We start from the raw sequence: 24,044 nt of genomic DNA on the forward strand, positions 1-24,044 counted from the left end.
GGCAGATGGACCGGAGGGAGGGCTCTTCTTCTTCAGCGAGCCCCTGATGGTACTGGGCCAGCCTACTCTCTTCCGCAGAGCCGAAAGAGTGACACTTAGGGAGGGAGAGCCTCTTCTTCAGGCTAGCCCCTGATGGTACTGGGCCAGCCTTCTCTCTCCCTCAGAGGCCGAACGATGACAGTTAGGGAGGAGGACCTCTGTCTTCAGCTAGCCCCTGATGGTACTGGGCAGCCTCTCTTCTCCCTCAGAGGCCGAAAGATGACAGTTAGGGAGGGAGGAGCCTCTGCTTCAGGCTAGCCCTGATGGTACTGGGCCAGCCTTCTCTCTCCCTCAGAGGCCGAAAGATGACAGTTAAGGAGGGAGGAGCCTCTGTCTTAAAGCACAGCTGATTTTTTTTTTCTGGAATTCCTTGGTGCGCTCCATTAAGCATCGATGTTTGCAGTGTGGGCCCCTAGTGCTCTCCCTTTCCTGAATCCCACTTGCAACTCGGAATTTCTTTCTCCGTGTATGATTGGACTCTATACAGGGCGCCTGTTCAATAGGCGGGTGTGCATAGTGGTTTACGGGGAAGCCATGCTGCAATCCTAGCGTGTGTGCCGCACTGCCACAAGCACAAGCCCCATTCTAGTGACGGGGGCTTGAGTTTACGCTGTATTGCTTAGCCTGGGGGGGGGGGTCTGGAACGGATCCCCGTTAAGGCAAGGCTCCGCTGTACACAGAATGTTGAGCATAATTATGATGGACATGTGCTATTATACCAGTAGGTCTCCTGTAGATGGTTTTATAAATGTATCTGCTTACACGATTGCAAATATGGGGTATGGGGAGAATTCCCTGCACACCAGAATCGAGAGTAAGCCATGGCTTCCCATGAATAGGGAGACATTTTCAGACTTGATCAGTGCCCACTTCCTGAAGGAGTCCAGGCAGATCCCAAATCTGGGGTGAGGAAATCCAGCTTGACTCTCATTGTGCCTGGAAGTCTAGCTGGTATCTCTCCTCCTTCTAACTACTAGTTCAACTGCTTTGACCACAGAGAGAGATAGGAAACAGTGGCCTTCCCATTATGCTACATCCAGCTTGATGACCTGCTGAACTTACTTCCCCATGAGGAACAACTTATTAGTGGCTGAACCTTGAAACCAAGAATCCTAGCCTGTTACAGACAGCCAAAATAAAGCTGCTTCGAGTCACAGTGGAGGTATGGTGTTTTAATGATGCATGCATCCTAGAAGTCCAGAAGCCGCACCAAAGCCAGCTCCAGTCCTTAGGGCTGGACATGGCTTTGGTGCGCGTCTGGACTCTTAGGCATGCATGCATTGAAACACCATACCCCACTGTGACTCGAAGCAGCTTATTTTGGCTGTCTGTAACAAGCCCTAGTTGTTGGATTTGCTCCCCATCCCCCCCCCCCTCCTCTCCCTTATCTCCTTTAAGTTGCTCTCCTTTGGATTGCAAGCCTGCGGGTACAGAACTGTCTCTTCTTCTGATATTTATAAATTGCTGTGAAGCCTATTTGGATGAGGAGCAAGCTTTAAAAATGTATTTAAAATGAACCAACCAACGTAGCTGACAGAATGGCTGGCACACTGGAGAGAAGGACAAGACTGAGAACAGATTAATGTAAATAAGTGATAAAATGTCCTTCTACTCCTGGTCAATTCATTTACACACTAAGAAAGGCCTACTTCCAACAGCTTATCTGTAAGGGCAAGTTCATGCAGCCTGTTACTAGCCTCTCTGATAGCTGAACCGATCACTCAATAAACATAATTGGTCCCAGTTCCATCCTTGGCCGAATAACTGATGTGGAAGGCTGGCAAGGTCACCTTGTTTTGTCCAGCCAAAAGAGAGGATGGAAAAAGCAATATCCCATACAGTGGTGAAAAGCATGGTATTTACAGTACTTTAATGTTACCCTCCGATGGATCATGAGTGGTACATTGATGATTGCTGCACTTTTAATTTGTTTGGCAGAATTGGAGAAAGTAGAGAAAGTAGTAGCTGAGCATGAGTCATAAACCCCAATGTATCAAAATTTGGTTTGTAAATGAAAAAAAGAAAAGAAAAAAGAAGTGTGTCTCTCTAATTTATTTGGCTTAGCCTCCTTTGCTTATTGGTTGCACATATGCACTATAAACATTGTTGAGGAGCAACCATGGAAACTCTTGTTTTTCCTGCCATTGCTAAATTTACACTGGCTTGAATATTAACCCTCTGCCTGGCAATACTTTCAAAGCAAAAAATAGCTTTGGAGTGACTCACCATGACTCATTTTACTGCTTAGCCTCCTATGCTGCCTGAAGGTTGACACCAAACAATTTGGCAGCCTGCATTGCTGCAACTTTTTTTTTCTAGGAACTGTGAACATGTCTCATTCTTGCAAATTTCTGTCTTGTGCAATACTGTATGAAACCCAGCAGTGTGTTTGTTTTGCTTTCCAAGTCAAATGAATCAGAGAATGGTGAAAGACATACACACAAAAAGACATTTTTTTTTCCCCTCCCCAATTCTGGAAAGCACAGGTTCTCTGAATTCAGCTTTTGGCTCCAGGAAGAAGCTGATTGCATTATGGAGTTAAACTTCATGACATTTTATCCAGGTTATGTAACCTGTTGCTTTTAAAGTGCTTTCACATCGCTTGGAGGATGCTGTCCAAAGAACACATTCTTCTTTCTTTCTTTTGTGATGAAAAAGAGGCTAAGAATCTCTTTTTTCCCCCCCTTGGGAAGGTGGGGTGGGGTTGTGGAAGAAGAGTGGGATTGTAAATCTCAAATTTCTGAAAACAATACAAATAGAGTGCATCATAAATCGGGCAGACAAGAGAAGAGGGAAAATAGGGGAGTGAGTTGTCAGCTCACAGGGAAGGATGAGGGAAGGAGCCACAATATAGCAAAGCACACATCATATAAAGTGTGTATGTGTGTGTTTGGTTGTTTGAGCTTTGGACTATGACTCTGGGGACCATGGTTTGAATTCCTGCTTAGCCATGGGAACCCACTGGATAATCTTGGGGAAGTCACATTCTCTTAGCCTCAGAAGAAGTCTGTGGCAAGCTCTCCCTAAACAAATCTTGCCAAGAAAATCCCATAACAGATTCATTTTAGGGTTGCCATAAGTTGGAAATGACTTGAAAGCATACCACAACAGCAAAAATGTGTATATTTTACTGAGCCAGAACCTCTTTGTGATCGGAAAGCTAGACTCACAGAAGTCTGGAAAGTTCTGCATTTTGGAACTAGTTCGGAAGAAGAAGTGTTGTTTACAGAAAGAAATACAGGTAGTCAGGCTCTAACAGTGAGATAAAACCAATGGCCAGTATTGTATTTGGCATTTCACATGTACATCCCAACTTGTAGATAAGCATGGGGGAATGATGGAGAAGAGGGTTAGGTGGGCTAGGAGATTTTGTGGGTAACAGTGGGATATTAAGTATTGATTAGCTCCTAGGTAATTTCAAGATCAGATTTGTGAAATGGGAAAACAAAGGTACAGTTGAGCTCAAACTAAGGTAGTGAATGTACACTATCACATGCCAGGATCCTGTTTACTTCTTATTTCCATTGGAATTAGTTAGGTAGATTGCCCATTCTAAATTTTATGTGATTAATTGATGAAAACTGAGGACATCCAGATTCTGTATCAACACTTGGCATCCTTGGACAGAAGAAAAATTTGGAAATGTTGCTTTTTGGACAACAAATCCCAGAATCCCAAAACCAGCCTGGCTAATAACCATGCTGGTAGGGATTCTGGATATTGCAGTCCAAGAAAATTATTTTGTCAAACTATCTAGAGACACTTGCTAGTGATAACTGTTCTAGACCTCCTTTAAACACTTTGTGAATTCTTTTTGGTTGTTTGTATTTGTTACTGTGGTGGTATCAAGTGGCTTTTAAGATGTCATCTTGGTTTTGCACTAATGCCTGAAAGTTGAGTTGTTTGTAGTGCATAGTGAAAAACATAGTACCTGTCAGAAAAATATGGAAAACATTGAACCCAATTTGTCAAATTTTGTTCTTTCTCCTGATATTTTAACCATGTAATTGTAAGCATATCTGTAGAAAGTAATGCTTGCTGAATGTAGTGGGTCATAATCTCAGGTAAGTACAGAAAATATTGGTTTTTTTCTATAGCTTTTTTAAAAAATCACAAAAAAGATCTAATTTGGATCTTAGAGCCAAATGAAATGGAGACCTTCTTTCCATAAAACTACTCATTTTCCTTTTACAAGAAAAAGTCCATTCTTACAGCAGTCCATTCTGTTTAGTTTCCATATTCTAAAATTGCCATGGTGGTGGTCTACATGAACTTTGGTTAGAGTGCATTCCCCAGGCTTTTTATGGAGGCAGGGAGATAGCATTAGACCATTTCATACTTCATTTTCTCCTTCATGAAAGGACAAGAGAGGGAGAAAGGTTCTCGCCTAGGAACCTTCTTGCTATTGGGAAAGTTACCTACTCCCAAGGAATTCTTTTGCCAAAAATGATCCAAATTCAAAATGATACCACCACTCCCAGCAAAAGTGGTACCACCTCAAGTCTTGGCTACCACATCACATTGCTTATGTAAGCCTATCTTCATTTATCAACTGTCTTCATTCATGTAGCAAGAAAGGAATGAGCTACACATGACACCCACACCAATATGAAGCAGATGGTGGTTCATTTACTCCATACGTAGGTGGAACAGTGGTTAGTTTGCCTTCTTCCCATCTCCATTGTGTGAGGGCTAGAGTACACATTGTGGTCACCATGGTGATGCTGCCAAAAGCAGCCTCCTCATAGCAAACCATCTCAGAAAATGACTCCCACCATCACTGTCACCTTTGCTCACCTCTCAAGTTGTGAGTTCTTCTTGCCAGTTTCCTCAGTGGCTGCTAGCAGTGTGGAGGAGGGTAAGGAAACACTCAGCATGACCAGGGCAGTATCATTGGGCTGTTTTTTTTTAAAGATGCCACAAGTTTCTTTGTCATAGAATTAATGAAGGTAAGGGGGTGTTGCTGACAGATTTTCAAAATGTTATAGGGGACTGATGAGGAGAGGGCAAGAAACAGTGGCTTCAAACGTCACTTTTTGAGCATTTTTTAAAAATGCAATTAATTAAAAAAAAAGTAGAAGATAGATATAAGTTAATATTAGGATGAGCCTTGCAAATGCAAGAAAAGTTCAGCAGTCGGACAGGAGTCAAATAGTTTCAGAAATAGACTTGGACTGGGGAGATACCAAACTCATGTGAAGTCCTTATAGCACTCTGATTCCACTTTAATGGCAACATCTCATGGAGTCCTGGGATTTGCAGTTTAGAGAAGGACCTTTAGATCTCCCAGCCAGAAAAATCTAGTGCCTCACCAAACTAAAAAAAATCAGAATCTCATAGGATACACTTTTGTCAGTTACAGCAGGATCAGAGCACTATAATTGTATAGTGTAAAAGTGTGCCTGGTGACCTTGGGAACTGTTGACCTTAGCCTGGGACATCTTCTCACTTGGAAGTGATAAAAGGAAAGTATACTCATCCCTCCATATTTGTGGCATTGATATTTGCAGATTTGATTATTCACGGATTTGATTAATATGTTCTATCTAGGAATATCTAGGTCCTCCAGTGCAACTCTGTGGTCAACTTTAACTACAAGATGCACTAAAAGACCTAGAGGTTCCTAGACAGACTCCTCTACTAGGCCTGTGTAGCTCCTTCAGTGCAGTTCTATGGTCAGTGTCTGTTGGACGTTGACCACAGAGTTGCGCTGGAGGACCTAGAGATTCCTAGAGAGGTGTTCTTTCAGGTAAAAACATGGTGTTTTTGTTATTTGCGGTTTTTCCATATTCACGGGGGTCTTGTGCCCCTAACCCTAGCGAATATGGAGGGGCGAGTGTAATAATGTAAGAATGGCAAAACTTTGGCCATCAAGAGGACCTGGTATGGACAGTGGTAATGGGCTTTGTTTATTTATTTTGGGGGCTGTAGTCCAAAAGAGAAGTCCAAAGGTTCCCCACTGTTGGTTTAATAGTGTGGTTACTTGAGTTATACGATGTTGCCATTGTCATTATATAAAATGTATATTGTGTCCAGTTCTGGGCACCACAGTTCAAGAGGGATATTAACAATGTGGAGTGTGTCTAGAGGAGAGTGACCAAAACGACTGGTAACCATGCCTTATGAGGAGAGAGGGTATGTTAGCCTGGGGAAGAGGAGTTTAAAGGGTGACATGATATCCATGTTTCAGTATGTGGAGGGATGTCATATTGAGGATGGAGCAAGCTTATTTTCTCCTGCTTGCGAGACTGGACATGGAGTAGTGGATTCTAGCTACAGGAAAAGAGATTCCACCAAAACATTGGGAGGAACTTCCTGACAGTGAGAGCTGTTTGACAGTGGAACACATTCCCTCGGAGTGGAGTGGAGTCTCCTTCCTTAGAGATCTTTAAACTGACGCTAGATGGCCATTTATTGGGGATGCTTTGATTGTGTTTTCCTGCATGTCAAGGGGGGGGGGGGTTAGACGGGATGGCCCTTGAGGCCTCTTTCCACTCTATGATTCTGTATCCTTCTGTGTCATAGAATATACATATTTCATATTTATTTACTTCTCTGTAGTACATTGCCATTAGAAGTGGGGAGCATTATAGCCATTAATGATTAAAGAGGCATAGAGCATTTTAGGCTGATTCTTTCTCTCTCTGTGTGTGTGTGTGAGAGAGAGAGAGAGAGAGAGAGAATAAATGAAGGATAAGTTCATTGTGATAGGGTGGAAGTTAGCAGTGAGGAGAAATATTCACATGGAGGGTTGGTCCTCTCCAGAGCCGGGAAACATTACTTTTTTTTTTTTTTAAAAAAAGAAGGAATTCTGTGAATTTCAGTGCTAACCTTCCCAAGCCCTGGCCTTTGTCTTCTGCTGGCACATGCCCTCCAGTGGGGTTGCTCAGGGTCAGTTTGGTTATTGGCCTGAGAATGCTTCTTCTAACATGAACTGGATGATTATTTGAGCTTGTTACAACTCTGTAATTAACCTTTGAACACAGCTAATTGATTTTTCTTTCCCTTTTAAGAATGGTTACAGACTGCTTAAGTGCCAAATAAGACTGGAGCTGTGGCACCACTCAGGGCCTCCAAGAACCTGGTGACAGCCCCGCACACCTAAGATGGTCTAGCTCTTTGTGGGGAAGTAAGAGTTGCCAAAACTTGTTTAGTGGTTCTGCAGAGGGTTGTAGTGCTGGCAATGTAGCACCAATTGGAATCACTTTCCTTCTTACTTCATATTGATAGTATCAGGTTACTCTTCATCTGAGGCAATTCAAACACAATGGATGGCAGATCTAATGCATCTTTTTCAGTCTCCCATAATTACACGGCTACCACTTTGCATTTTCCATTGTGGCATTTAAAGATACTGTCGTGTGGGCAAAACCAAATTTCTTTGTCCATCTAGATTGTAGAATGAAGGTCAGACAGCTTTGATTTACTCTGGTTGCAATCTCCCTCTCCTCTAAAAGTTGCTGTCCCTGACCTAAAGCATGTCACCTTTGGTACCTCCTGACTACCATAGGGAGGATGTTCCAAAAAGTGGAGGCCAGAATGGAGAACCCCCAATTCCAGGTTGCTGCTAGAAGACAATCTGCAGGCTTTCTCTTGTGATTTTAGGAAATTTCTTGGGTCTTTATTCATGGAATGAGAGCTGGACTAGCACTATGGAGACCAGATTTCAAATCTCTACTTGGCCACTGAAACCCACTGGGTGACCTTGGGCAAGTCACACTCTCTCAGCCTTAGAGGATGGCAGTGGCAAACCCCCTCTGAACAAATCTTGCCAAGAAACCCCCCCCACTTTAGGGATGCCTGTAGTCTGAAACAACTTGAAGGCATACAACAATAACAGATATTGGTGAAATCAATTTGAAATGCCTGAGTCCCAAATTGCTTAGGGTTTCAAATGTCAATATCAAGACCTTAAACCTGGCTGGGTAATGAAGAGGTAGCCAGTCCATTTCAGCACTAGTGTAATATGTGCACAGCTCAGCATCTTCTCAGCGTTGTAGTCTTTGCCAGTAGTGTCACTGGGGGGAGGGGGTGCGGAGGGTGCGGACAGCATCGAGTGACATCCCAGAAGAAGGGGTGACACCTGGCTGATCTCCTGCCCCCAGTGGTGTTTCCCCGTGACCACAGGCCTGGTTTACAGGGCTCCCCGCAATCATGGGCCTGCTTCCTGGGGGAGTGCAGGGACTGCTCACTGTGGTACGTGCAGCATCTCCAGCTGCGCGCTCAAGCTCCTGCGCGCAATGAAAGTTGCACACTCAAAGTCCCACCACCATAATTCCCCCCCCTCCACTCCTGTGAGTGATCGCATTGGGTGACACCAACCCTAGGGACATCACTGGTCTCTGTATTCTCTCCTTATTCTAATGTTACAGAGAAATAGAGCTATGTGTCACCAGAATATTTATAGCACCTTCTTCTATATCTCTTAATGGGTTCGTATCAATGTTATGTAGCAGAAGGGACAAGATATTATCTCATTGTAGCCCACAGCAGAGATACCAGAGTGCTAATGTTTGAAGCTCTCCCTGCAAGTAGAAGCAAAATCATGGTAAAACAGGGCTTCTAACAACCAGATCACAAAAGGATATCATGGTAAATGTTATCAAAAAGTTGAGAGAGTAAGCAAAATCAAACAGTTTGCATTTCCTTTGCCTCTCTTTTCATAAAGAGTCATCCATCAGGGTAAAAAAACCTGATTCTGTCCCCAAAACACTCTTGAGCCCAGACAGAAATGGGTCAAGATAATGCAAGTAGAATTACCTCCCTCTATCTTGCTGCTCAAGTGTATATATATAAATATAAATTCACACACACACACACACACACACGTATAAATGTAGCAGAACAGAAAAAGCCAAACCTTTCCCCAGATCTTTTAAAAACTCCCTCACTAGTACTGCTTTTAACAACATGTAGATTTTGTAGTACAAATAAAAAGTTTTCCAAGCTCTGCTTTGAACAGAAAAGGCCAGATTATTCCCAGTTTGATTTTTAACGCTTTGCAAGCACTGATTTTAACAGATGTTATTAGACAAGGAAACTTTCCCAAGCAAATGGGAAGTTTTCTGAATACTGATTTAATGGATTGCTCCCATTAAGTAGTAGTTGTTTTGTGCCTTCAAATCATTTCTGACTTATGGTGACCCTAAGGTGACCCTGTCGTAGGGTTTTCTTGGCAAAATTTGTTCAGAGGGAGTTTGCCTTTGAGTTCCTCTAAAGCTGAGAGAGTGTGACTTGCTCATGGTCACCCAATGGGTTTCCATGGCTGAGTAGAGATTCAAACCCTGGTCACCAGAGTCATAGTCCAACACTCAAACTATGCTGGCTGTCTTATTAACTAGTGCCACATTTTAATTTCTTTTGCATTGTGAGGTAGTGGAATCGTCCCTCATCTTTAAAATTATCATAGTTATGCTTGTGTTATTAATAATTGCCAGATATTTCAGGGAGGGGGAAATGATGGTGATGATGATGATGAAGAAGATAGATTTAACAGAGCAGTAAAGATTAGCAGGGCAATCCTATCTAAGAATAGGAGGGTTTTTTTTAAAAAAAAAATAGACTACCATTTAGGGTAGCATTAGGAAGATGGGATTAGAACTGGGAAAGTTAATTACAAGATAGGAAAACCCATAAAGCAGCAATTCAGTAGTAGTATATTTAGCAAATCCTGAGCTGGGTCAATATTTTCCTCTGTTGGCTAATCTTTTTTTTTTTTTTTTTGTCCTGAGATGGTGTCACTGCTATTAGATTGGTGCACATGAAAGTGGGGAGGGAGATAGCAATGCCCATACTTTGTGAGGTTTCCTCACTCAGTATAGGGTGGGAGACGGCAATCCAGCATGGCAACCTTGTACAGTGGTTTTACTCACACATCATCCTCTCGTGGCACACCAGTATGGTTCAGCACAAAGCCTGGGAACTAGAGCAACAGTCCAAAACTTCTTCATTAGGATATATTAAAGAAGAGCATGTGGCATATCAGCAGTTTAAGCCTAGGTCCTTCGGTTTAGAAATCTACTACAGTAAAAGAATCAGTTGATTGTTATCAGCAACCGGCAGGTAAACAAGAGATTTATTTCCCAATGGCTTTTTCCCCTTCATATGATGGTGACAAACACCATTGCACAAGAACGGTCACATTCCAAAGTTGCAATCAGGTTCTGGAGGGCTTAGTTGCACAATTGCTTACTGTGTCACATTGCAGTACAGTGACCTTAACAGCAGAGAAGGGAGACTGTTTTCTTTCTTCTGAAACACAGTTTGTCTTGAATTCTATAGGCTATATACTAATGTCCTCCTGGCTTTGGATCAAATAAACTGGTTGACTTGTATTAAAGTTTCTGCCACATCCTTCTGGTATATTTGTAAATAAACATGGTACAGTTGGCCTTATGTACCCAAAGTATTAGCTTTGAGTATCTGTGGTAGACCAAGGGATGTGTACTAAAGATGAGATTCTGCTTTCTGGAAAGCTCTTTTAAAACTTTACAAAGTTAACATAAAAAAAAAGTTTTGGTGTATAACCTCCAGAATCCTCCAATGTGTATAGCCACGTTGCATAGCCATGTTGGCTGGAAAAATGCAGGTCATTTGATCAGGATATGACTATACTGGCCAGAAAATGCAGGAGTTGTAGACTGATAACTTTTCCAAACTTTGCTTATGACCTTCTATGCTATTTACTTAAAAGTCATCACTGAGGACTCAAGTTTGATCAGAGAGAAATCGCAATGGAGAAATGGGGATTACCCTTCCTGCTTATTTTTCATTGAAATCACCTGTCCCAAGCTGTTCTTTCCTCTGGGAGACAAATATAAGAATACAGTAATTTTCTTACTGTCTTGTGAGGCAGCTTGGAATAGATGGTGATCAGATTTTGTGCTCCCTCCAATTGCTTTAAGGAAAAATCCAGAATATTCAATAGGAATGTTCATTTCCCATGTATTATGGCAGTTAGCCCTTAAGACACAGCCTTCGGATTCACCCAGATTTTTAATCTTGACCAAGTGCAGTCTTGATTGTGTTCCCAAATTCCCAGTACTGAGATTCTTAGGTAGCATGAAATGATGAAATGTCATCCAAGCTGCACCCAGATTACAGAGATGGCTTGATTAGGGTTGAAAGAGTTTAGGAATAAAAGAAGATTACAGGACTTTCTCAAAGAAAGAGAAGGGAGATGTGTATCTTCCTTAGATGTGTGCAGTAGATCAAGATGTTGATTTAATCCAGTATCTTGACAAAATGTCTTCTTATTTAACCACTCCAACTGGGGATTTCCTGTGGTTTGAGGAGGAACAACTTGAGTATTGATAGTGAGCTTCAGTCATCTGAGGGGTTGGTGGGTTGTCACTCTTTTCACCTACACTGAGCCAATATGGTGTGGTGGTTTGAGTGTTGGACTATGACTCTGGAGCTCAGAGTTCAATTCCATCCTTTAGCTATGAAAACCCATTGGGTGAGTCACACACTCTCAGTACCAGAAAACCCCATGATATGGTTGCCATAGGGTTGCCGTAAGTCAGAAATGACTTGAAAGTACAGAACACCTCTACACTATTGTGGCCTACAGGTAACAATTAAAGATATGAGAAACTTAAGCCAGTCAAGAATATAGGAAAATTCATAAACAGGGAACACACAAAAGACAGAAAGATACAGCAGTTAGAAACAACAGAAAACCCAGCTGCTGCTGTAGGATTTCTAGTTGCCTGACCCTGAGATGCCAGGGGAATGATTGATTAACTTTTCCTTTTTAAAGATACATTGGTCTGTTACAGACAGCCAAAATAAAGCTGCTTCGAGTCACAGTGGAGGTATGGTGTTTCAATGATGCATGCGTCCTAAGAGTCCAGACGCCACACCAAAGCCACACTCCAGTCCTTAGGGCTGGAGCGTGGCTTTGGTGCAACTTCTGGACTCTTAGGACGCATGCATAATTGAAACACCATACCTCCACTGTGACTCGAAGCAGCTTTATTTTGGCTGTCTGTAACAGGCCATTGGTTCCTTTGCTCTACAGATGATGGGGTTATCCCCTTGGTGTCCCTCATCTCCATGAGGATTGCTGAAGTTCTTCATCAACTGTATTGGCCACATGCTGCTCAGGTCAGGTGTGGGGGGGGAGCTATCATTTGAAATCACTGGACTTTCTGTATCTGACTTCCATGTATCAAATCCCTTAAATTGCATGGGATGAGGTATGACACACATGTACAAACATTCTCTCTGTGTCCTGGACTGCAGCCAGCACACACAAACATACACTGATAAGGATGGCTCAAGAAGGTAATTAGCTATGCAGCTGGAAATAGTCCACAAACCTTGCAGGGAGTGAGAGAAAGAGCAAAACGAAAGCCAAAGCCGAAGTCAGGATAACAGGGATCACGATAGTCAGTCCAGTCCAGGGTCAGGTCAGCCAGAGGGTAGCAATAGTCCAGTCCGTTCAAAAGTCAAGATACAGGGAGCCAGTGCAGGCAGCAATCACACCAAAGGATCATGCAATAAACTCTGGCATTGAGTTGGTGTCTCCCAGGTGGTTAATTAAGAAACTCTCTTCTTGGTGCCAGCTGAGGATTGTTTGCCAATTGTCTCTCAGCAATTCTCCTGGACCGACGCACGTAAGCACTCTCAGCCCTGCGTTGTTTAAAGGAAGACACCTCCAGGCTTGGCTCTTCCCCCGAGTCACCACTAGGCTGCTGAGCCTCAGGAGGAATCCCTCCAGCACTAGGACCTGGCTGAGCCTCCTCCTCTTGGGCTGGGAAATCGCAGCTGGGATCTGGCAGAGCAGGATTAGCACCTGGTGTACCTCAATTTCCCCTTGCACTAGAGGAGCTACATCCTCCTCCTCATCTTCTGAGACCGGCTCTTGGCTGGCCATGACACTCTGGAGAATTTTCCTCTCGTCTTTAGTAGTACTTGCTCAGTTCTTAGGTTCATCTGCTTGAATTCTATTGAATAATGCAAATTAATGCAATCTGGAATACAGTACATGCTTTTATTTTCTCTCATCTAACTGAGTGGCTATCACTCAGTATGTTCAAGGAAATATACAGTGCTGTATATTTGAAAACATTGCTGTAATAGAAAACCCCATGAATGTGGGCCTCACAAAAGGGACAAATCACTACTCTCTCTCCCTCACCCCATACACCATCAGAGAGTAACAGAGAGAGTGAGAGATTGATCTGGCAGGTTCTCATAACTTGAGAACCTTGTTCATTATTCCAATTACTTTACATAATTTAGGCTTAATATGCACTTCTGTTCATTGCTAAATAAAATAATTGTAATAAACAAGTTAGAATCATAGAGTTGGAAGAGACCACAAGATTCATCCAGTCCAACCCCCCTCCCATGCAGGAACTCTCAGTCAAAGCATACCTGACAGATGGCCATCCAGGCTCTGCTTAAAGACCTCCAAGGGAGTGTATTCCACTGTCGAACAGCCCTTACTGTCAGGAAGTTCCTCCTAATGTTGAGGTGGAATCTCTTTTCCTGTAGCTTGCGTCCACAAGCTTGCTCCCTCCTCAATATGACATCCCTTCAAATATTTAAACAGGGCTATCATATCAACTCTTAACCTTCTCTTCTCCAGACTAAACATCCCCAGCTCCCTGAGTCTTTCCTCATAGGGCATGGTTTCCAGACCCTTCACCATTTTGGCCGCCCTCCTTTGCACACGCTCCAGTTTCTCCACATCCTTTTTGAATTGTGGTGCCCAGAACTGGACACAATATTCCAGGTGGGGCCTGACCAGAGCAGAACAGAGTGGGGCTATTATTTCCCTTGATCTAGACAATATACTTTTATTGATACAGCCTAAAATTGCGTTGGCCTTTTTAGCTGCCACATTGCACTGACTCATGTCTACTTGGACTCCCAGATCCCTTTCACATGTAGTTTCATTCAGCCAGGTGTCCCCCCATCCTATATTTGTGGATTTCATTTTTCCGCCATAAGTGCAGTACCTTACATTTCTCCCTGTTGAATTTCATTTTGTTAGCTGTGACCCAGCTTTCTAGTCTATTCAGGTCATTTTGAATTTTGATCCTGTCCTCTGGAGTATTAGCTACTCCTCTTAATTTGGTGTCATCTGCAAATTTGATGGGTATGCTCTCAATTCTGTCATCCAAATCATTGATAAAGATGTTGAATAGCACTGGGCCCAGGACAAAGCCCTGTGGGACTCCACTGGTCACTTCTCTCCAGGATGAAAAAGAGCCATTGTTGAGCACCCTTTGGGTTCATCCAGTCAACCAATTACAAAACCATGTAACAGTTACCTTGTCTATCCCACATTTTGCAAGCTTATTTGCAAGAATGTCATGGGGAACCTTGTCAAAGGCCTTACTGAAATCAAGATATACTATATATGAAAGCATTCCTTTCATCTACCAAGCTGGTAATTTTATCAAAGAAAGAGGTAAGATTTGTCTGGCATGACTTCTTTCTCTGAAACCCATGTTGACTTTTTATGATTATGGCATTGCTTTCTAAATGTTCACAGACTCTCTGTTTAATGATCTGCTCTAAATTTTTTGGGATCCTCTTTTTTCCCCTTTTTTGAAGATGGGGACAACGCTTGTCCTCCTCCAGTCTACTGGGACTTCTCCTGTTTTCCAGGAGTTCTCAAAGATTATTGCCAGTGATTCTGACTTTACATTTGCCAGCTCTTTTAGTCCTGGAGACTTATATTCATTTAAATTAACCAGGTAGTCCTGTACAATCTCTTTACTTATTCTGTGCTGAATTTCCCCTATTCTGTACTCTGTTTCATTTTCCTCAGGTTGAGCATCCTTTTCCTTTTCTGAGAACACTGAGCCAAAGAAGGTGCTGAGTAATTCTGCCTTTTCTCTGTCTCCTGTTAGCATTTTGCCATTTTCTCCACAGAGTGGCCCTACCATTTCATTTTTCTTCCTTTTGCTGCAGACATATCCCAAAAAGCCCTTTTTATTGTTCTTAACCTCTCTAGAAAGCCTGAGTTCATTCTGCGCTTTAGCTTTTCTGACTTTATCCCTACACATGCTCACTATTTGTTTGAATTCCTCTTTGGTGATTTCCCTATTTTTCCATTTCTTATACATGTTCTGTTTAAAAGTTAGCCCAGTTGAAAGTTCCTTCCATCCTGGTTTCTTGAGAAACCTCCCATTTTTCTTCCTCACTGGAACTGTTTGAAATTGTGCCTTCAGTATCTCCCTTTTAAGAAACTCCCATCCGTCCTGAACTCCCTTCTCTTTTAGTATTCCTGACCATGAGATCACCCCCAGTATTTCTCTAAGTTTACTGAAATCAGCTCTCCTAAAGTCTGGAATGTGTGTCTGACTATGCCTGGCTTCTCCTTTTCATTGTATAACAAACTCTAGGCGAACATGGTCACTTCCACCTAATGATCCCACCACTTGCACCCCATTAACCAAGTCATCCTTGTTGGTTAGGATCTGATCTAAAATAGCTGATCCCCTTGTTGCCTCTTCCATCTTTTGGACAATGAAATTGTCTTCCAGTCAAATGAGGAATTTGCTAGACATTGAGGATTTGCCTGAATTTGTCTTCCAGCAAATATCAGGATAGTTGAAGTCACCCATCACTACTACATCTCTCCTTTCTGAGTGTGTGGTCATCTGTTCTAGAAAGGCATCATCCAATTCCTCCATCTGAATTGGAGGTCTGTAGTAGACTCCTACAATAAAATCCTTTGTGTTTCCCTCCACTTTAATTTTTATCCAGACACTCTCCTTCTGGCTTCCAGGATCGATGTCCTGGATCTCTTCACTGGTGTAAATGTCCCTGACATATAAGGCTATTCCTCCTCCTTTCCTGTTCGGCCTATTTCTCTTTAAAATGTTATACCCCTCTATTTCTACATTCCAATCATGAGACTCATCCCACCAGGTTTCAGTGATGCCTATTATGTGATATTTACTTTGTTGTACTGGGAGTTTGAGTTCATTTTGCTTATTCCTCATGCTCTGTGCATTAGTGTAGAGACATTTAAGACCATGTGTTCCCTTTACTTGCTGCCTTAATAATAATTAATAATAGGTCAAAGGGTAGGAAGCAGGAAGTCATTTTAAATAGTCTTGATTATAATATATAGTTAGTATAGTACAGTATTTATGATATTGTGGCTTTTGTAGCATTTTTGGTGGTTGGTTGTTGTTTTTCTTTTTTGTTTGAGATGTAAATTGATGTTTTTATGAGACTTTTTAAAATTATATAACACAATAATAAAGATGATTATTAAAATATTAAAATAATTTTAAAGAAAAGCACTATCTATAATTAACAAATTAAATTCACTGCCGTGAAATGTGATGATAGCTACTAGTTTAGATAGAAAAGGGGTGAGAAACTTTCATGAAAGCTAGCCATAGCTGTCACAGTTAAAAGGGATGAGAGGTCGTACACCTCTGTATGCCATGCCAGACCAGACCTTGGGAGGAAAGAAGAGGACTAGGACATGTTTTTGCCTTCATGCCCAACTTTGTGAGCTGTCTACAGTATCTGTACAGTTGTTGTCAGTAACAAATAGCTGGATTTGTTCAGAAGCTTGGAAAACCTACTTTGTTGGATGGCAACTCTTTTGATTCCCCAGCCAACATTTCTGCTTGTGTTCCACCCCACCCACCCCTCCAAAAGTCACTTTGTTCTGATCCCAAAAAGTAATTTTACTGAGCTCTGGACTCCATAAGACTATTTGGTCTGGTCAACAGGGCAATTCATTTGAAGTCAACTTGTGAACTAATTCATTTTTTAATCTGAATCTCTCCAGAACTTTATGGTGTGAATGTTATAGATGCTAAGTATAGTTGCTTAGTGTCTGTCAGAAGTGTGGAAGAGGAACTGCAAAAAGTTCCTTTTCCACAACAAATGATCTTCTTTCATTCATGCCACCATCCTTCTAACTCTTCCTTTTCAAAGAATCAGTCAGTAAACAGTAAACCCAAGACTGCTCCTGTCCAGCACAGCTGTGCCTTTTGAATGGAGGACTCCTTGTGTGTTATTAAAATCATTCAGAGTACAGAATTAAAAGATATAGCCTGTTAGTCTGTAGAATCAGTACGTAGAGAGATATTGTAGCATCTTTGAGACTAACTGAAAGAAAGAAATTGGCAGCATGAGCTTTTTAAAATTTCAGTCTACTTCCTCAGATGCATTTGAAAAGCTTGTTCATTATTCCAATTACCTTACATGTACCAAATGCATCTGAGGAAGCAGACTGAAATCTATGAAAGCTCATGCTGCCCATTTCTTTCTTTCAGTTAGTCTCAAAGATCTCTCTACATACATTCACAGTGCAGTTCAACAAGAAAGCCAACTTTCTTGAGATTTGACAGTCAAGGTTAACAACACTTGGAAAACAGGAATCACCAACTTGATAATGGGGAAAAGCCACTGATGTTTTGCATGCCATTGCATTGTGTTTGCAACTGAACTGAATGACGTTCTCTCTTTTGATAACAAGGTTTGCCTCCTGGTTAAAAAAAAATAGTCATAACCAGTTTAATCTCGGGAGTTTCAATCAGTTGTGAGAGGGAAAGCATACTCTTTGTTTTTTGGTCATGCTCACAATAAAAGTTGAGCAACCCCATCTCATCAAAGAAGAAGGCAGGCAACTCTGGTTCTCCAGCCATTTGTGCCCTACAGCTCCCATCTAACCTAGTACACAGCCAGCAGTGAGGATTATGGGTTGCAGTCCAAACATGCTTGAAGACCCATAAGTGCTCGACCTTGAAATATGGGAGCAGTGTCCATAATTGGGAGGTGGGAAAAGAGAGAGAAATTTTTTAGAGAGAGGAATCACCATTCCTCTCTCTAAACAGCAGTCCACTATTCCAAGTAGCAGCATGGATCTAAGTTACTATACTAATTTCCCATTATACTTCTGACTTTGTGTCACTAAGAATTTAAAATTGGTAGCTGCCATTTTAATTTCCCAGAACACTCCTGGCTTTGCATCCCTGGGAAACTGCAGTGACATTTTGACTCAAGTGTCTGGCACTCCTTGAACTGTAGAGTTTATAATTTTATATTGAAGGGAAAGGGGGTGTCCAGGATGAGTGTCAGCAATGGCCAGGTGTTGATGCTGATCCTGTCCAAAGGGAACTAGTGCTCATAGGCAATAGCCTAATTTTGGCCTACTCGCAAAGTCAGACAAGGGCAACTGGAATCCGGTGTGGCTGGAATGCTACACGTAAAATGCAGAGGAAGTGAGAGGCTGGTGAAGAAGCAGCTTTGTGGCTAACAGTATTTTGGAACAGAACTAGGAGCCAGAAGGGAGAAGGAAAAGACTGTGAATTTTACAGTTTGTGTTGGTCTGTGACCATAATAACATTATTGATTGAACTAATGCAGTTTGGAACTACCTGACACCACTGTCATGGCTCAGTGTGATGGAATTGTGGAATTTGTAGTTCTGTGAGATATTTTGCCTTCACTGGTGCCACAAGAAACTACAAATTCCAGGAGTCCATGGGGTGGAGCAATGACAGCTAAAGTGGTGTTAAACTGCATTAATTCTGCTGTGCAGCAGCAGCCTAGATCATTAGTAACGTCACTGGAACAACATCCTGGGTCCTTCCTCCCTCTTTGCCCAACAGCCATTCAAGCAGGTCAGCTGAACCAGAGGGAAAATAGGTTCCAGCCTCAGAGCATCTGCAGGTTGCACTGGGGGTGGCTTCACGGCATAGGTAGAACACCACCTTAGAATAAGGATATGGTTGTGAGAGCTGGACAGTGAAGAAAGCAGAAAAAAGAAAAACTCATTTGAGATGTGGTGCTGGAGAAGAATGCTGAGCATACCACGGATAGTTAAGAAGACAAAGAAATGGGTACTTGAGCAGATAAAATCAGAAATCTCTCTAGAAATGATCAATTTAAGGCTGGTGTATTTTGGCCACATCATGAAAAAGCAAGATTCATCAGAAAAGGCAATAATGCTGGGAAAGGTGGTGGTAGCAAAAAGAAAGACCACATGCCAGATAGATAGACACAATCAGAGAGGTCACTGGCATTAGTAAAACTGGAGTGGAGCAGTAGAAGATAGGGAGTCTTGGAGATGCCTCATCCAGAGGGTCACCATGACTCAGAGTCGACTCAAGAGCAGTTAACAACAACAACAACCAGAAAGAAACTGAACCCCACTTCTGAGTTAATCTCTGCTATATTTGAAAATGTCTATCTCAGTGTGTGTAGATAGAGACAGAGGCCTGTTACAGACTGCCAAAATAAAGCTGCTTCGGGTCTCTTTGGAGGCATGCTATTTAAATGATGCATGGGTCCTAAGAGTCCGGAGGTCGCGCCAAAGCCACACTCCATTCCTAAGCACTGGAGTGCAGCTTTGGTGCACCTTCCGGATTCTTAGGATGCATGCATCATTTAAACAGCATAACTCCAAAGAGACCCGAAGCAGCTTTATTCTGGCAGTCTGTAACAAGCCAGAGATATACAGATCCATTCAGTCATTGTCTTTTTAAAAAGTCTGCCTGATATGACCAGGAGCATCATTTTCATTAAACATAAACCAAGGAGATGACTAGGCTATTGTCTCTGATAGTTAATAATGGGACAAATTTGTAAACAGATCCAAATCAATAATAGTGGTGATAGTGTGGTGCTACTACTGCTGCTGCTGCTACTACTACTACAGAATATACACATTGGCAGGTGGCAGGTAATAGACAAAAGCATGAACTCTGATCTTGAGAGAAACTTCTCAACTTCTCCCCTCTACAGATTTGGCTTTTACAGTAATTCAAATGTTAATCAAGTGCATAAATCTTAACAAAATGTAATTGCATTTTCTTCTTCGTGGTCTCTGCGAATCACACAAATGGGTTTATTCTGCGCCTGCGCAGCAATCCTCGGAAACTTCTAGAATCTCTAGGCAGAGAGTAATGTATCTTTGCAACTTTTTGGCGGTAGCCCCGCCCACCCGTATATAAGGCCCCTGGTGGCCCGCTCTTCCTCAGTTCCTTCATTCCGCCGCGCTAAGCAGCTCGAGGAACTTCGCTAGCTTTTGCTTGCTCTTCTACTTGGAGTCTCTGGCTTTGACCTTTTGGAAATTCACTGACCATTCTTTTGGACTCCCTTGGACGGACGACTTCTCATTTTGGCTTGACTCGGACTGGTAACGGACTTTCTTACCATGGCCTCTTTCAAGCAATGCACTAAGTGCGGGGTTAAAATTCCCAGAGCCGATGGCCACGACAAGTGTGTCCTCTGCCTGGGCGAGACACACATCCAGGGCACTTGTGTCCACTGCAAGGCCATGTCCGCCCAAGCCCTCAAGAACCGGGATCGGACTCTCAAGGCCGCCCTCTATGAGAGGGTTCTCAACCAGCCGGGCGGCTCTGGAGCTTCTGGGGAAGCGGATGCCCCCAAGGCCCCTAAGAAAAAAGGGGAAAAACGCTCCCACCAGGACAAGAAGCGGGCTCGCTCGTCCTCGCCTCCCGCCAAAAGCCGCCGTAAGGAGCCCCCAAGCACGGTCTCAGTGCCTCCGCCTGAATCGAGGCCAGTACCGTCGACTTCGCCTGTTCTTGAGCCGGTGAACACCCCGACTCCGTCTATACCGGCCCCTTCCCGGACGGTGCCGCTCGAACCCAGAGTCCTGCTCATTAGTCACCTCTCTGTACCGGCGGACAGCCTACAGATTGTGCATGTGGACTGTGAATCGGAGGGAGAGCTTCAGGACTCCTATGCTCCATTCTCCCCTCAGAGGCTGAGGTCAAGATCTCCCTCACCTCCACCAACGAGACAGCCGCGCTCTGCCTCACGGGACCGGGCCACCCTAGGTACCGAGGCCGACGAGGCTCTGGCTGTACCTACAGATCATGATCAGGACCTCTACCACGCATTCCCGGATCTCGTCCACGACCAGCGCACGGGACAGTATCTCATCCCGGTTGACCCGTCCTGCCTGCGCCGGGACCTCCGTGCTCACGCTCTAGCCCGTCCCCCGGATGGTGACACCTCCCGCCGGGACGACCTTGGGACATCCGATCCTCTCATCAGGCGACGAAGCCCATCCCCTTCGGGGTCCGGCTCGGGCTCTCCTCGTTCCGTATCCCCCGCTTCGGACGAGGATGCCCCGTTTGTGCCTCAAGGCCCCTCCGTCCCTTCACCTACGGATGACGTTCGGGCTTTTGCAGACAGAATCATACGGATGGCTGACGCCCTCAAGCTAGAGGTCGCCCACCCCGAGGATGATGCTCTTGACCCGGTGGAAAGGAGGATCCACGGTTCGGCTCCAGCTCCACCGGCCCTGGCCTACCTCCCGTCCCTGGAGAAGATTGCTAAGTGTTCTTGGGACGCCCCAGCCACCATCCCGTCAACTTCACGCCGGATTGAGAACCTCTACCGGGTTACTCCATCTGCGCCCTCTTGGCTATCTCACCATCCCAAGCTGAATTCGGCTATAGTGGAAGGGGCCCAGTCTACCTTCGCCCCCAAAACCTCGTCCTCGCCCGTCGACAAGGACAGTAAAAAGTTAGATAGCCTGGCTAAGAAATTTTACGCCTCTGCGGCCCTGGACTTGAAAATTGCTAACTATGCGGCTTGCATGGGGGCCTACGTTCAGCACCTGGTGGAGAAGATGGATCCCACCATTTCTGACTTGCCTGACGACAGGAGACGTATGATGGCGGCTCTCAGGAACGAGATCCACCTGATGGCTGGACAGCAGATCATCTCTGCCAGGCACTCCACGGACTGTGCGTCTAAGGTCCTCTCTGGATCCATAGCTCTTCGCCGCTATGCATGGCTCAGGTCCTCAGACCTCACCCCCCAGGCTAAGGCGGCTATTGAAGACATGCCCTTCGACAATTCGGGGCTCTTCAACAGAGAGACGGATGAGAAGCTCAGCTTCAGGTACCGGATGAAGACCGCCGCTAGAAAGCACGGTATGTCCTCCGTACTGTCCAAATCCCCTCGTCAGAGGTACCCTGGTCAGCGCTCCTGGCACCCAGGAGGCCAGTACCGTTTCCAGCCCCAGGACCGTCCTTACCAACAGGACAATAATCCTCAGGGCCGATCCTCCAGGTCACCTGCTCCCCCATCTGACGGCCGCCAATCTTCCCAACCCAGGTACCAACAACGGTACAGGAAGAAGGATGGCCAGGGCAAGAGGAGGTTCTGATGCGATTCCGCGCACCTCGTCACCACCAGGCTGAGCCCTTTCTTCAACAACTGGGCCGCCATCACTACAGACTCTTAGGCACTTAACATCGTCCGTAGGGGTTATGCCCTAGAGTTCTCTGAGCTCCCACCAACTGGAGCCTTTATTTCAACCGTGCCCTCGGACACCCTTCTCGACGAAGTGCGTGCTCTTCTGCACAAAGGCGCCATTGAACCGGTCCATCCCTCCCAGTTCAAGCGCTGCTTCTTTTCCAGGTGCTTCACTGTACCGAAAAGAGACTCTGGCCTTAGACCAATAATGGATCTTCAAGCCCTCAATGACTTTATTGTCTACAAGAAATTCAGGATGGTAACCCTTGCTTCTACTTTACCACTCCTGCAGGAAGGCCACTGGTTCGTGACGCTGGACTTGAAAGATGCCTACTTTCACATAGCCATCCTGGAGGACCATCGCAGATTCCTCGCCTTTGCCATGGGACATCAGGCGTACCAGTACAAGGTCCTTCCCTTTGGCCTTTCTACAGCTCCAAGAGTTTTCACCAAATGCATGGCACCCGTGGTGGCATACCTGCGTCAAAAGGGCATTACAGTCTTCCCATACCTGGACGACTGGCTCCTCACAGCACCCTCAAGGGACACGCTACTCAAGCAGTTGGAATTTGCCTTAGCCTCCACCACTTTTGTCACGCCGTGGGCCAGACTGCGTCTAAGGCCCATTCAATCTTGGTTCCTATCCGTGTTCGACGCCGTCCGACACGCGCCTACCAAGCTTCTCACCATCCTGAGGACTGTACAGAAGTCTTTACGACGGTGGCTCCATTCCAACAACGTCTGTGTGGGGATGCCATTCCTACCCCCCCAGCCGGACATTTCTCTGACTACGGACGCCTCCCTACGGGGATGGGGCACCCATATGCTAGACCTTACAATAAAAGACAAATGGTCACCGGCGGAAGCTTCTTTCCACATCAACGTCTTGGAAATACTTGCCATGGAAAAAGCACTCAGAGCCTTTCAGTCGGTCCTCGCTGGCAAGGTGGTACTCCTGCTCACCGACAACAACACCGTTCATGTATTACCTCAACAAACAAGGAGGTACAAAGTCGAGGACTCTGCTGTTATCCACCATCCGCATCTGGGAATGGTGCATAGCACAAAAAATTCTACTACAGAGCATCCACCTGCCTGGCGACCAGAATGACCTGGCAGACCAGCTCAGCAGGTCACCCTCCACTTGTCACGAGTGGAGACTACACCCAGAAGTAGTCTCCCTGTTCTTCAACCGGTGGGGAACCCCTCTGCTCCTGCAACGAGCACAGGACTATCTCCGCCTCAAGCACCGGCCCGACCTCCTCTCGCTCCACGGCGGACGAGTTCACCATCCTGAGATGCAATCTCTCCCATTGGTAGCATGGAGGATTCTATCCTGAGGACACTTCCATCCAGTGTACAGGATATCATCAGGGCAGCTCACAGACCATCCACACGGAGGTCCTATGCCTGCAAATGGAATAGGTTCCTAACCTTTTTACAATCAAAGGACGTTCCACCATCCTGTGTCTCCATCCCTGTGGTCCTGGACTTTCTCATGTCCTTGGCGGACGCAGGGCTTTCTTTGAGTTCTATCAAGTGCTACCTGTCGGCTATCTCATCTCACTACCTATTTCAGGACAAGCCTTCCCTGTTTGGTGATCCTCTCATAAGGAGGTTCCTAAAGGGATTTAACAATTTGCATCCACCGATTCTAGACGCTACGCCACAGTGGAGTCTAGATACTGTCCTGGCACATTTGGTGTCCAAGCCCTTTGAGCCCTTAGTTACCACGGACCTCAGACTCCTCACTTGGAAGACGGCCTTCCTGGTAGCGA

At 44.5% G+C, this 24,044-nt stretch overlaps 1 protein-coding gene across 3 annotated transcripts in view; it reads left to right on the forward strand.

The window, feature by feature from the left end:
- NSMCE2 (NSE2 (MMS21) homolog, SMC5-SMC6 complex SUMO ligase) overlaps positions 1 to 24,044 on the forward strand; it is a 302,808-nt gene that overhangs the window by 146,189 nt on the left and 132,575 nt on the right. The window lies entirely within an intron of this gene.

The sequence above is a fragment of the Sceloporus undulatus genome, chromosome 4 (assembly GCF_019175285.1).
Source record: "Sceloporus undulatus isolate JIND9_A2432 ecotype Alabama chromosome 4, SceUnd_v1.1, whole genome shotgun sequence".
In the NCBI taxonomy this organism is placed as follows: domain Eukaryota; kingdom Metazoa; phylum Chordata; class Lepidosauria; order Squamata; family Phrynosomatidae; genus Sceloporus; species Sceloporus undulatus.